The 13,710-nt window shown below is 40.2% G+C and overlaps 1 non-coding gene across 1 annotated transcript; it reads right to left on the bottom strand.

Moving 5' to 3' along the window:
* Positions 1 to 3,428: 3,428 nt before the first annotated feature.
* Positions 3,429 to 3,533, bottom strand: LOC135873148 (U6 spliceosomal RNA). The gene has a single exon (XR_010561085.1). It is a non-coding gene; the product is annotated as a U6 spliceosomal RNA (small nuclear RNA).
* Between the last annotated feature and the right edge of the window lie 10,177 nt (positions 3,534 to 13,710).

Genomic DNA, 13,710 nt, shown 5'->3' with positions numbered 1-13,710 from the left:
AGGGTGTCAACATTATATTCAACTTCAAATTACCATCCTTAGAAATTAAGTAGAGTTTGATTCTTTACTATAGAACTCTTCCCTATGGCAAAGTTTAGAATTGTGGAATCATTGCTGGCTTTCCACTGAATAGGCTGGGTCCAGAGCATAATGTCAGTTGTGCCAATTTCATGCAGATGCTATATTGTGCCTGGAAAGAGGACATCTGGCTGGTAAATTTAATACATTGCAGGGTTTAATTGATCTTTCATCATTTGCTATTATATGTGTACAAAAGGGGGGATCTTTTAAATTCTCTCTTAATCAATATTTTGTCATACATTAGCTGTTTACTATTTCTTTACTAGTACCAATTAAATAGTGATTTTCAGTTGAAAAGTTTGGGGTGGTTTTTTTTTTAACAAACATCAACTAATTAATTCTCACAAAATCCATTTTTTGTCCATTTTACAGATGGGGAAATAGAAAAAAAGAGGTTAAAATGACTTGCCACAGGCTATAGAGGCATTCAAAGTCAGACCTAATAAGGAGTTCTGGTTCTGAGTCTCATATTCAAACAACTAAGCCACATCTTGGCTTTTTTATCTTTGAAGAACAGTCCTAAAAACAACTCTAAGATAAGTTCTGTATCTAAATCCATGCTTGGGGCCTGATTCTCAGCTGCTGTAAATTGAAGTTGGTCTCTTGAAAGTTAATAAAGTGATATCAATTTATACCAGCTGTGAATCAGGACCTTTGATTCCTTCCCACTTCCCCCACCCAGCCCTGGAATTTTGATATTAATATATAGATATTTGAACACTTCCTGGCCAATTTGCTTCCATTACAATTTTGCATCTAATGCTACTTTATTCTTTATTCTAGTCTTTTAGAAGCATGATGTCATGTCTTAATACAATATTTATATAAATTCCTCTGGTTAGGCCCATTTTCAAAAACAGGGTAACAGGATCATGAGATTGTCTCATGAGAGTTTCATGCCATGCCTATATGTGCTCATGGATGATGCAACATTTATGACTAACCCTGCATTATTAAAAGAAATAAGATTCAGAATTATTTGAAAGTTCAAGGTAATGTCCATTTTTTCTCATTTGATTTCTGACTAGATGAGCCATGCATGATGTAGTGCTAAGAAGTATTATTCTGTGCATGAATGATTATTTGTACATACACACTTTTTTAGGTGGTGGGGGTGGAAGAAGAGGTATTGATCCCAAATGTTATAGATGCTTCCATTCTATTCTCTTTTCCATAACTCCATTTTCTAAAAATGTTTGAGCTGAATATTTCAGAGCTTAGTATCTGTCTGAATATGAAATGTTTGGGAAGTTTGAACAGGACTTAAGTCATTTTTGAGAATAGTGGGAAAAATACATGTTCCTCCTCATAAATAATAGAGCCTTGCAATCTTGTTTGAAAAGCTCTGGCACCAGAAGGGTGGCACTAGAAAGCTGAAATATGTGATGTGATAGTTGTGGGATAAATTTTCAGAGCCATATAATACATGACATTAATCATGCATTTTTACCACCTTGCCTGCACTCTACTGACTAACCCTTCTCCAGCAGACTTTTTCTAACATACCAGCTTCCAAAAGGATACCTTTTGCTTCTTAAATCAATCTGCCACAAAAATGTTTTCCTCTTTCTTCATATATGGAATTTCATTCCTGATTTACACTAGCCCAAGTTGCAGGATTGACAATATTAAGTACTTTACTAATGATAGTTTTATAGACAGAAATCTGTTTATCTTGAGGGCTACAAACTGGAGATTTATAGCACTAGAAGGAGGAGATTCCTACCTTCCTATTGGCAAAGCACTTGCTTTGAGTTTTGGAAGGTACCAAGATTGTCTATTAAACTCAAAATCCATAATATCGACTATTATTTATTTTTATAAAAGCTATTTATAGCATCTTTATAGATGTCTGAAATTTATTAGGTCGGATCCTCTGCAGTGGTAAATAGAAGTCAATGGAGATAAAGTTTGCACCAGCTTAAGTTCTTGCCCATTGATTTTAATTTCCTGCTGTCTCCAGATCTGCATATTTAATCCAGTGACAACTAAGGCACCCAGGACCGGCTCTAACTTTTTTGCCGCCCCAAGCAGCAAAAAAAAGCGCCGCCCCGACGTAACACCTCCCCCCACTGAGTGCCGCACCGCCGAACCCCCCCCCGCCGAGCGCCGCGCCGCCGAAAAGCCCCCGCCCCCCGCCGCGCTGCCAAACACCCCTCGCCCCCCGCCGAGCGCCGCACCGCCGAAACCCCGCCGAGCGCCGCGCCGCCGAACAGCCCCCGCCCCCCCGCCACACTACCGAACACCCCCGCCCCCCGTGGAGCGCCGCGCCGCCGAAACCCCCACCGAGCGCCGTGCCGCCGAACACCTCCGCCCCCCGCAGAGCACCGCGCCGCCAAACACCCCCCGCCTTGCGCCGCGCTGCTGGAACCCCCCACCCCGCCGAGCGCCACCCCACGCTGCCCCCCGCCACCCCAAGATTGGCTGCCCCTTACCAGGTGCCACCCCAAGCACGTGCTTGGTTACCTGGTGCCTGGAGCCGGCCCTGAAGGCACCCAGCTAGACATGCAGAGAGATCAGGGAATAGTCCCAGTACTATTTCTAAAAGCTCTGTACAACATTCTCACAATAATTGTTAAAGTAAAAAGTGGGGTATGCAGAGTACAGGGTCGTGTGATTATGAAGATTTTAAGCAGCACTTATTTGGAATGCTCCATCTAACTTAAGATGTAAGCTCAAGAGTAAGACTCCGACTACATTACAGATATAAATTGTGAGCGTGCTGAATGTAGGAATGGTTTGATTTACACACCCTATTATATATTATTAGCAAGGCAATGTGGTCCAAAAGTTATAGCACGGTCTGGGAGTCAAGGTCAAGAGACCTGAAGTTCTGTTCCTCATTGACATGTTGTGTGAACTAGCCTGATGCAGGTTACCTTTCTGTGCCTCAGTTTCCCCATCTGAAAACAGGGGATAATGATACTCTGTAAAGTACTTTAGATCTATGAATGAAAAGAGCTAAAGATTATTATTAGAAGCTGAAATTAGACAGTGACTTTTGGAAGGTAGCTTTTCCTCAAGCTGCAACAGGTCTTGGATTTAACATATTACCTTAATGTTAAAATGTATTCATTATACCCATAAAGGTAACAAACAAGACAATAAATGCGCTTTTGTAGATTTCCTAGAATTTATCCATTAAAATTAATTCAATTAGTAAAAGCACATTAATTTCCAATATGTAAATTATTTACAGTGGGCATACTCATTAATTTGATAGTTATTTTCACTGGTAGCAGGGGCAGGAACTATCTCTTTTTCTGTCATGTAGAGCACTGAACACATTGTTGGTGCTTAAACATTGTGACAACGTCAGACCAGACAGCTGTAAGACAGTGGGTTTTTTTTTTACGGAACGTTTCACAAATTTGCGTGTCATCCTTACGCTGGGGCCATGCTAATCTTCTCTGTATCGTTCCAATTTTAGTATATGTGCTGCCGAAGTGTAAGGCAGGTACGTCAGCCCTAGAAAGGTAGAGGCCCTTTTCCCCATGAGCTGAAAAGAGGTTACCTCAGGTCACCTTGGGACACCTGAGTCCAAATAAGGGATACCTGAGACCTTTAAACAAACAAACTAACTAACAAACAAACACCCTCTTCTAGTGAGAGACAGGGAGGAGAAACAACAACCTGCAGCACACCTAGTGGCAGCAGGGAGAAAAGGCTTTTCCTGGTGGAAGGCTGCTCTCCTCCCTACAGGGGAAGCAACCACGCTAGCAGACATTTTGGGGAATGACTGGCACCCTGCAGCCAGCATAACAAGGAAAACACCCCAGAGAAAGGACAGGGAAAGATATTCCCTTTTTGTGTTATGAATTCGTTTCTTTGGTTTGGCTGAAGAGTACGCTTTGGACCTACCTTGAGGCCCATCTTGTAAATATTGAAAATAAAAATCCACTTGAGGAATAAAAACCCTTCCCCACCACCAAGGGGGGGAAATCTGAAGCTGGCAAGGCAAAGGTGGTGCCTTGCCACAATAGTTTATAGATACTAGGAGTAACCAGTTTTTCTGGTAGCACTGTTTGAAATGTCCTTTATTCACAGGAATGACAATTACATAGAGTACTTGGCATAGCATAGGTACCTGGTTTAACAGATAACTTTGTAAAACTTCAAACAAAAAAATCATTGGTTATTTCTTTAGGGACTTCACTTCCCATCAGTAAAGCTTTCCCTATGGTGCAAGTTTTTTATTGCACAGAACAGCCATGAAATGAGCATCAGAGAGATTTAATTACAAACAAGTTCCCTGTGTGTGTGTGCACATGCACATGTGAAAGTCAGGAGGAAAGGGAGAGAGATAACTACTTTGGCTGTCATCTCTCTACAGAAACTTAGAACTTGATGGGATCAGCATCATGAAGAATACAGTTAAATAGCATTGTACACTCAAGGGGAAACGTGTCTATTACTTACTACTCAAAACCAAGAATATTAGCACTGGTAACAAATTTTAACAAAAACATAGGGAAACCATAGTAATTTCATGGGACTTTCTCCTTAAAAATCAAAATTAGTGAATTTACCAAGCACGGCATCTCCTAATTTTAAACATATAGATATGCACTGAGGCTACTAATATGTCACCATCAAGCACAGTGTAAGAAAATGACATGCATAGCTATTGTTTCTCTCATTTTATAATATGTGGAGATATACCTATCTCATAGAACTGGAAGGGACCCTGAAAGGTCATCAAGTCCAGCCCCCTGCCTTCACTAGCAGGACCAAGTACTGATTTTGCCCCAGATCCCTAAGTGGCCCTCTCAAGGATTGACCTCACAACCCTGGGTTTAGCAGGCCAATGCTCAACCCACTGAGCTATCCCTCCTCCCCAGACCTGGTGTAGTTAATTACAGTAAAGTGGGAGTAAAACACTACCAAAACATGTAGTAGCATTTTATATCCAGTCCATACTGGCAAGGGAAAGGAGAATCAGGCTCAATACGTTTAGGTTTATTGGGTAGCTGACTGCATTACAATAGCCTCTATTCCATGTTTATTTGCTATATCAAGTTTGGACAGTACCGTAGAAATCCTAGGAACACTTTCTCTGACAGACTGAAAAGCTACGTGTTATAAGCTAATTTTAATACCAACCACATGCGAATGATCACACTAACATACATGAGCCACTAACATACATGAGCTCTTCATTAGACATTAAAATGTACTTATGCTAATTAAATAGGCAAGAAAATGTAATATTTAAACCTCACTTGCTGATCATTTAAATTTAACCCATTCTAACCACATTCCTCTTCCTACTGTTCTGAGCCTGCAGTTTCTACACAGAATCTGTCAAGATTAGGACAAGATCAACCCATGTGTTAAGTACATCCAAGCAGGCTGGGAAACACTAATTGATACCACCTCCAATTTTTTTTTCTTTTAAACATCAGTTGCTAAACTGCTCTTGTACCCACAAATTCTGGCTTTTCTGTTCATAAGTCAAAGTATTGGTGTGCCTCTTTTTTAATGCACAGCTGATACAGATTCTGAGCTCTACATCTGTATGCACATATTGAGCCTGCTCTTCCCAATGCTCTCAATGGAGAATTTCCACTAGGGCCTTTTAAAGGTATGCCTTGTTTTAGCTATATTTGGAAATTAAGTGGTGAATGTTTAATATAGCCAGTGCTTGATGCCTTTAAAATTGAAGTAGGCAGGAGGAAAGGGGTAAAGAACTGGCCCTCCCGGCCAAGATGACTTAATAAATATTGTCGGTATGTCCTTTCTATTGACAAAACATTGAATAATTTCTATTAACCTAAACACTTTTGTTGTGCTTCTCCCCCAAGATCAAAACATTCTTACCAGCTTCAATGAAAGAATCATAAGACTTATTCTGCTTTCAGTTTCACATAAATAAAAAAGTACCTCCACTGAAGCCAATGGGGGTATACTGGTCCAAAACTGGTATAAGTGAGAGAAGAATCCGCCCCAGGATAGTAAAAGACGATAGAGTTTATATCTAATCTCACACTGATTTCATGCAGGAGAGGAAGAAGTACTATGTGGTCATATAATACAAGACTATCATTACGCATGCGCTCAAGGAGGCAAATTAAGGTTGCCCAGGCAAACTTAATGGTGACATTTCCTAACTTTTTAGAGCTTGACTTTCAGCTTTAATAATGTTTTACTCATAAAACAATCCTACATGAAATATATTTTGTTATTAATAGCTTTTAAAATTTTGCCTTTTTGATAGATTTAGGAAAAGGCAAAGCAAATATTTTTGTTTGATGTAGTGTCGGATTTTGCCATGTGTGAAACGTAATTTTTGTTCAGCAAAACAGTTGTTTGGAAAGGGGAAAAAATACTGCAGCTCATATTCAAGAGGGAAGCTTAGAGTAAATGGGAGGAGAGAGGTAAAAAAGGGAGACAACTGGGATTTTAATTTGAATTTTTTACCACATTGGCAGTGTTCACTGTGCTGAAACTTCGGTTGGGTAAAGAGTTAACTGGGGTCTCATTAAAGAAAGCTGAAGAAAGTGCTCAAAAATGTGCTGATTTCTGCTGAAATTATTTCCCCCCAGTTTCTTTTTAAGTACGACTTGGCTAAAAATAGTTGTTTTCTCTTGTAGCTGAGTGAGGAGGGAGAAGAGAGCTGGTCTCATCGTGCACATTTCTGTGTCCCATTCCTTCCCTCAGTTATAGGCTCTTAGCTGAACTATCAAACCAGGCAATAGTTATCTTAACCATGCAATTTTATTTTTACTTCCTGTCTATTATACTTATATGCCCCCCATTAGGATAATATCTGAATCCCTCACAATCTTTACTCCATTTATCCTCACAACACCCCTATGAGGTTGAGAAGTATAATTTCAGTATTCCCTGGTATTGTTTGTTACATTTCTTTATGTCTCATTTCTGCAGACATTTATACACATGCTTATTACTCACATTAGTGAAAATCACACACCAACAGAAATAGTTGCTGAATCTTTGAGTGCAAGCTCTTCATAGCAGGATTCCTATAGCCCAAGTAGGGCCTGGATCCTGACGTGGCCTTTGGACACAGACGTAAGTGAGCATGAATAGCTGTACTCACACTGGGAAGAAGTGAACAGAAAGTCATCAAAAACATAGCAGACATGTCTGACAAACCCAGAGAAGCAATTGGAGGATGCATTTGTTTTTAAAGATGCTTCTAAAATGTATTTTTAAGCAGAAAACTTCCCACTGCTCACTGTTGGGGATATTCAACACCTAAGAACATAAGAACGGCCATACAGGTTCAGGCCAAAGGTTCATCCCTAGCCCAATATCCTGTCTTCTAATAGTGGCCAATGCCAGGTGCCATACAGGGGATGAACAGAACAGGTAATCATCAAGTGATCCAGCCCCTATCAACCATTCCCAGCTTCTGGCAAACAGAAGCTAGGGATACCATCCCTGTCCTACATCTGGGTTAACTGAATTTTGAGCTACCCTTTGCAGTTCACCTTTAGAATGGAATTCCTCTGAAAGTAATGGAACACCAGGAGTTTTACAAGGAACATTTGGTAGCATGGGATGCATATATTTTTTGAAGATGCCTTCTGTGTGTTTAGCCATAGAGGACATAGGAAGAAAGTGTTACAACCCTTAAATTTCAAACCCTCTCCCAGTCTGTCTTGGTTTTTTTTTTTAATCCTCTGTTTCTACCAAGTACGTGTTCTTTTTAACCAATTTAAAATGTTGATAGTCTTCTCCTGATCACTGAGGGCAAAATTCTGTTGTCAGTTATTCTTCAGTGAGAGCTGTGCATGTGTAGTTTGAGAACAGGTTTTGCCTAATGGGTAAAGAAACACTTTACACAGTATTCAGCAACATCACCAGACATGAGCCATGTGCAGTGCATGGGAGCTGAAGCTACAGTTCAGTATGGGAGTTGCCTGAATGCATCCTACTCACACAATTCAGACGCTTTGGATGTCCTAAGTGCTGTTGTTGCCCAGTGCACTCTTGGGGAAAGAACTCACTCTAGTTCGTCATATGCCAAGCTGAGAATAATCAATTTTGGTGCCCAGCAGATTAAATTACTGGTGCTGAAGATCAATAAATGCTAATAGTTTCTCTATGGCACTAGAGGCTTTGAGCAGGAATTGACAGAGATATGGATTTGGAACAAGATCTGGTACTGCCTGACTGAGTTCAAATATTGTAGGAGAGAGCTACGAGAGAACTCATACAGAAATAGAGTGTGATTTCATCAGCATTGTCCTCAATAAATATTTCTGCAAGTGAAAAAAACAGGAAGAGAAACATGTATGCCTGATGTTGACAAATGTCTGTTTGTGCCTAATAGATTGGAGAAATTGTTCAAGAACTGTTCATTCTTATGGAAAGATTGCCCTGTTTAATGCCGCCAAGGTCAGTTTCAGCTTGGGTAACTGTCTGTGTAAGTGCTGTTCACTTAAGTTACAGTAACTTAACTTTTTAAATAAAGCCAGATACCAGTGTGTGTTATTGGCCACAATGCTACCTTCTGCTGCATGCTGTGTATAGAGTAAAGTGTGGCAGATAAAAAACAGATGGACAGAAGGGAGAGGGCATGGGCCTTCTTGTTTCTCGAAGTCATGGAGTCTTCATTGCTCCAATTGTGGAGTCAGGGCTTCTCATCTTTGGGGAGAAAGGACACTTCAAGATGAAGTAGAGGGGTACACCCAAGTAACAACCACTCTCTGCAGCATGCTCCAGCTATTTATCAGACAGAAGATTTCCACATGGCCCTCTGCTCAGTTGTTACAGCTTCCTAAAGCAGTTGTAATTCCCTTTATATGTTTCATGCATTCTGTCCCCTTCAGAGGATGTGTGATGCAGGCATACAGATGAATGTCAGGGGCTAACCATTGCCAGCATGGGTTGTAATGGAATCATGCTGCTATGTGTGGCGGGAGGGTCATGCAAGTAGCTATAAGGGACAAACACCCTGAAGGTATGGCCAGGATCCACATGCTTGTCCTCTGCATTTGTTATGAATCTGTGGCACACCTCAGATTTTCAGGCTGCGCCCCTAGTCTTTTGAAAGTTGGGGCAGTGGGGGATGTATAATGTTCTGTAAATTTAAACTCATTTTCTGCTCTGTTGCACAGCTGTGATTCCATAGACATTAGTGGGGTTGCAAAGCTGAACTTGGCTGGATTTTTTGATATCCATGGGGCTTGACTTGAAGAACAATATGCGTCTCTAATGTTTGCAGATGCTTGTACCCACAGAACCTGTGGCTTACTCTTGAGTCCATCCACTTTCTGGCATTCTCTTCCTGAACTGAGTTATTGCACCCCTATAGGCTAAGGCTAAGTTCTTCAGTCTGATCTGCAGCATGGACCTCATGTAGCTTAACTAAAGTGTTTTGGGCAATTTCCCTGGGAATCCATGTGTTACCAATCACTCCAAATACCACTTTAATTAAGATGGAACTGTTCCTCTTCTGCAATGAAGCTAACAGGCTCCCAAATGAATTGGCTAAAGAACGCACCATTCAATTGGCTTTTTTCAGGTGATAAAGTTATTCCAGTCATTACACAGAATAGCTGACATGCAGAAGTCTCGTCATATATAATGGCACCAGGGGTACAGATGGAACTACGTGCTTTCACACACACACTTTTTTATGTACAACTTACCAAATGTAATATGTTAATCATGCAATGATACCAATGTAAATAGCATAACTCAAGAACATTATGTGGCTGGGAGGTGCTCTTTAGAGGCCTCAGGTTCTTTTAAAATGTGACTATTGGCTACATATTTCCCACTAATTCAAAGGAAGCTGAACTCATTTACTCAGACTAGCTCCCTGAAATTCGAGAAGTTAAGAAGCAATGAGAAAATTTTTTAAAAGACTATGTGCTGACTAGTGCATAGAAAATAGAGTCATGATTCCATATAATCCCTGCCCCCCTTTCAACAGGTTTCTCCCACACTGTGCAAGGAGGAGTTTTTCTTTCTTTCTCTCGCCCAGTTGCATGGCCACATACAACAAGAACATAATCTATCTCTGTGTAAGTAGGGGAAAATATCAGAAGACCTTTGGAACTTGCTGTATCTGGGGACAATGCGAACAATTACAGCAGGTGACCTGATTCTGATTCCATGTCGACTGTGGAATACCACATGTCCATGGTCTACCATGAAGACCCTTCTGGTGTATACCAATCTAAGTGAGATCAGAATCAGGCTCAGGAATAGTTGTAGTATGTAAACCACTTCATATGAATGAATAGAGGTGGTAACGGGTTCAGTCACAGAGACCCCCTTGAGGCTGTCACCTGATGTGCTGGAATTATCTCTGAGCCCATTTTCCACTGCCAGCTTGGGACTCCAGAACCCTGCCTTGTTGAGCCAGATATGCTAGTCTGCTGCAACACAGACCCTGGTCTGGTCCATGCCCCCAAAGCTGCAGACTTTAACCAAAAGCTGCTCAGCAAGTCACTTATTTCCAGCACCCAGACACCCAGTTTCCAATAGTATCCAAACCCCAAATAAATCAGTTTTACTCTGTATAACGCTTATACAGGGTAAACCCATAAATTATCCACCTTCTATAACACTAATAGAGAGATATGCACAGCTGTTTGCTTCCCCAGGTATTAATCACTTACTCTGGGTTTATTAATAAACAAAAGTGATTTTATTACGTATAAAAAGTGGTATTTCAGTGTTTGCAAGTAATAACAGACAGAACAAAGTAAGTTACCAAGCAAAATAAAACAAAACACGCAAGTTTAAGCCTAATACATTAAGAAACTAAATAAAGGTATATCTCACCCTCAGAGATGTTCCAATAAGCTTCTTTCACAGACTAGACTCCTTTCTAGTCTAGGCCCAATCCTTTCCCCAGTACTGTCCTTGTTAGTTCCAGCTCAGGTGGTAACTAGGGGATTTCTCATGACTGGCAGCCCCCATTTTTCTGTTCCACCCCCTTTTATAGCTTTTGCAAAAGGCGGGAATCTTTTGTCTCTCTCGATCCCCACTCCTCCCTCTACATGGAAAAGCATCAGGTTTAAGATGGATTCCAGTACCAGGTGCCATGATCACATGTCACTGTAAGACCTCATTCTCCATTCTTTCAGGGTTGGCTTGCATGTACCCAGGAAGGTTTGTGAGTAAACAGAGCCATTCACAACCAATTGTCCTACATAATGGGAGCCACCAAGATTCCAAGCTACCATTAATGGACCACTCTTTGCATAGTTACAATAGGACTTCAGAGTAATACTTCATATTTCTAGTTTCAGATACAAGAATGATACATTCATACAAATAGGATGAACACACTCAGTAGATTATAAGCTTTGTAATGATACCTTAGAAGAGACCTTTTGCATACAGCATATCTCATTTACATTATAGTTACACTCATTAGCATATTTTCATAAAACCTATGGAGTGCAATGTCACAATCGGTCAATCATTAAAAGAACTAGCCAATAAAAAAGCACTAAGTTGCCTAAACGTATTAAGACAATGAGATTGAACAAACTATGTACTGTTTTTTTTTCATGCTGTATTACTGTTAATATGAGAGATTTACTATATATTGTTTTGAGACAAATTATACAGTTTGGGGGAAGGGTTTTGATCTTTTTCTTTCATCCCTAGTACATAAACATTTTTGCTATTTATGATGCATCATTCCTGTTTGTCAGTTCTCTGTAGAGACTACATACTAGCTTTGTAACACTGACAGGACAGAGACCGGAGCAGAACATATACATTCCCTGGGGTCTTGAGTGGTGCCTTTTGAAAGGAAGGCACCATATACATTTGTTATTATTTGTAACATTCAGGTAGTGGCCAGTCTTCAGGATTGTGTAACATTTTATATTTCCTTGACCAACTGACATCCCGGCCTGATTCTCCTCTCACACTGATATAAATCAAGGGTAAATCAGTTGAGGTCAGTAGAGTTAAACTAGCATAAATTAAGTATGAGAAGAAAATAAAGCCCTTTATATATAATATGTTCTGGGGATGGTTTCTATTCAGAAAGTCAGCCAAAGAGTTATATTTAGCAATGGCTAAAGAAATCTCAGAGATTTCATGTCATTTGTTAAACCAGTAGTAAACTAATCTGGGGAAAAGAAAAATCCTTCTTTTGAGAAATTTCTGAAAGCTGGTGTTAATTTTGCTTCCTTGTTTATGGCAAAAATCCTGTCATCCTTACTCAGTCAAAACTCCCACTGAAGTCAAAGGGAATTTTCACTGAGTAAGGAGGACAGGATTTCACCATTAATACATCAAAAGCAATATTGTGCTACATCTCTTACCACCCGATGTTATTGTAGCAGCGAAGAGATGGGTTGCTGTGCAGAGGTAACAAGAATGATATAGTCCTTGCAGCCAAAATGGGACCAGAAATAAACCAGAGACATTTTAAAATGATAAATTGAAGAGTAAGAAGGAAAGAAATGCATGTTTTATTTAGTTTTGAAGGTATTGGAAGGCTCTGAAAAAAGGAATAGTTGCCCACAAAACATTATGGTGGGTTGCTATTATATTGCTTGTCTTAAAAACCACACCAAAAAGTGATATAGATCCATCAGCAAAAATGAAATGTCCTCATTTAGTCAACACTCTCTAAAGATGGCTAAATTCAGTGCCTTGCATGGTGACACACTGTAAAGATGTTTTTTATCAGGTTTAATGGCACACAATGAGCAAAGCTGAATTGAAAATCAGGGTAGGTGTACTCTAGTAATTAGAACGAAAATTATGTCATACTGAGTAGTGGTATTGTTGGGAGGTCACAAACTTAAAATTTGCAATTTACATATGTTGTAGCTAGCACATGAATAATCGTGTATATGTTTTCATAAGACAGCTATCTGTTGGATGCTGTTTTTTACTGAGAAGGAACAGGACTGAATTATAAAACTAATTACACTACAGGGGAAAATATGATTTCACTTAACAGTTGTAGTCTAAATGATTTACATTTGAAACAAATAACCAGATGATGAAAGAAGACAAAAGTTCTGTCCTTCAGTCCCTTCTCTTTCCTTTTTACACACTTTCTGTAGGCAAGCAACTCTATGCATATGGCTTTGACTTCCCACCATTATGTGGATGTCTCAAATAGACCACTCCATTCTTGACCTGTCTTCCCTCTATCCAATCCTGCATGCCTCTTGCTCCAACATCTCCTGATGTCTTGTCATCAATTTAAATGCAACACGGTCAAAATTGAATACTTAGTTATTCCTATAATTTCTTCCTCCTTTTCTTTCCTTCCAAGCACTCTTCCCTCTCCAACCACACCCCCTTCTCTGGTGCTCTTGGAACATCCCAGTATCCTCCCTGTCATTTCCTCTTCTCTGGCTTCCTTGACATCCACAGTGCTCTTGCCCCACCGCAAACAACAAAAAAACCACATTTGCCAATATCATCTTCCTAGTTCCATCTGACCACATCATCTTCTTTGGCATCCTCATAAGAACATGATGGCCATACTTGATCAGACTAAAGTAAACTGTCTTCCAACAGTGGCCAAGGCCAGGTGTTTCAGAGGGAATGCACAGAGCAGGTAATCAAGTGATCCATCACCTGTTGCTCATTCTCAGCTTCTGACAAACAGAAGAAAGGGACACCAGCCCTGCCCATCCTGGCTAATAGCCATTGATGGACCTA

The sequence above is a fragment of the Emys orbicularis genome, chromosome 1 (genome assembly GCF_028017835.1).
Source record: "Emys orbicularis isolate rEmyOrb1 chromosome 1, rEmyOrb1.hap1, whole genome shotgun sequence".
Classification (NCBI taxonomy): Eukaryota; Metazoa; Chordata; order Testudines; family Emydidae; genus Emys; species Emys orbicularis.
Note: the sequence above shows the minus strand (reverse complement) of the source record. Positions and strands in the feature narration are given on the sequence as shown.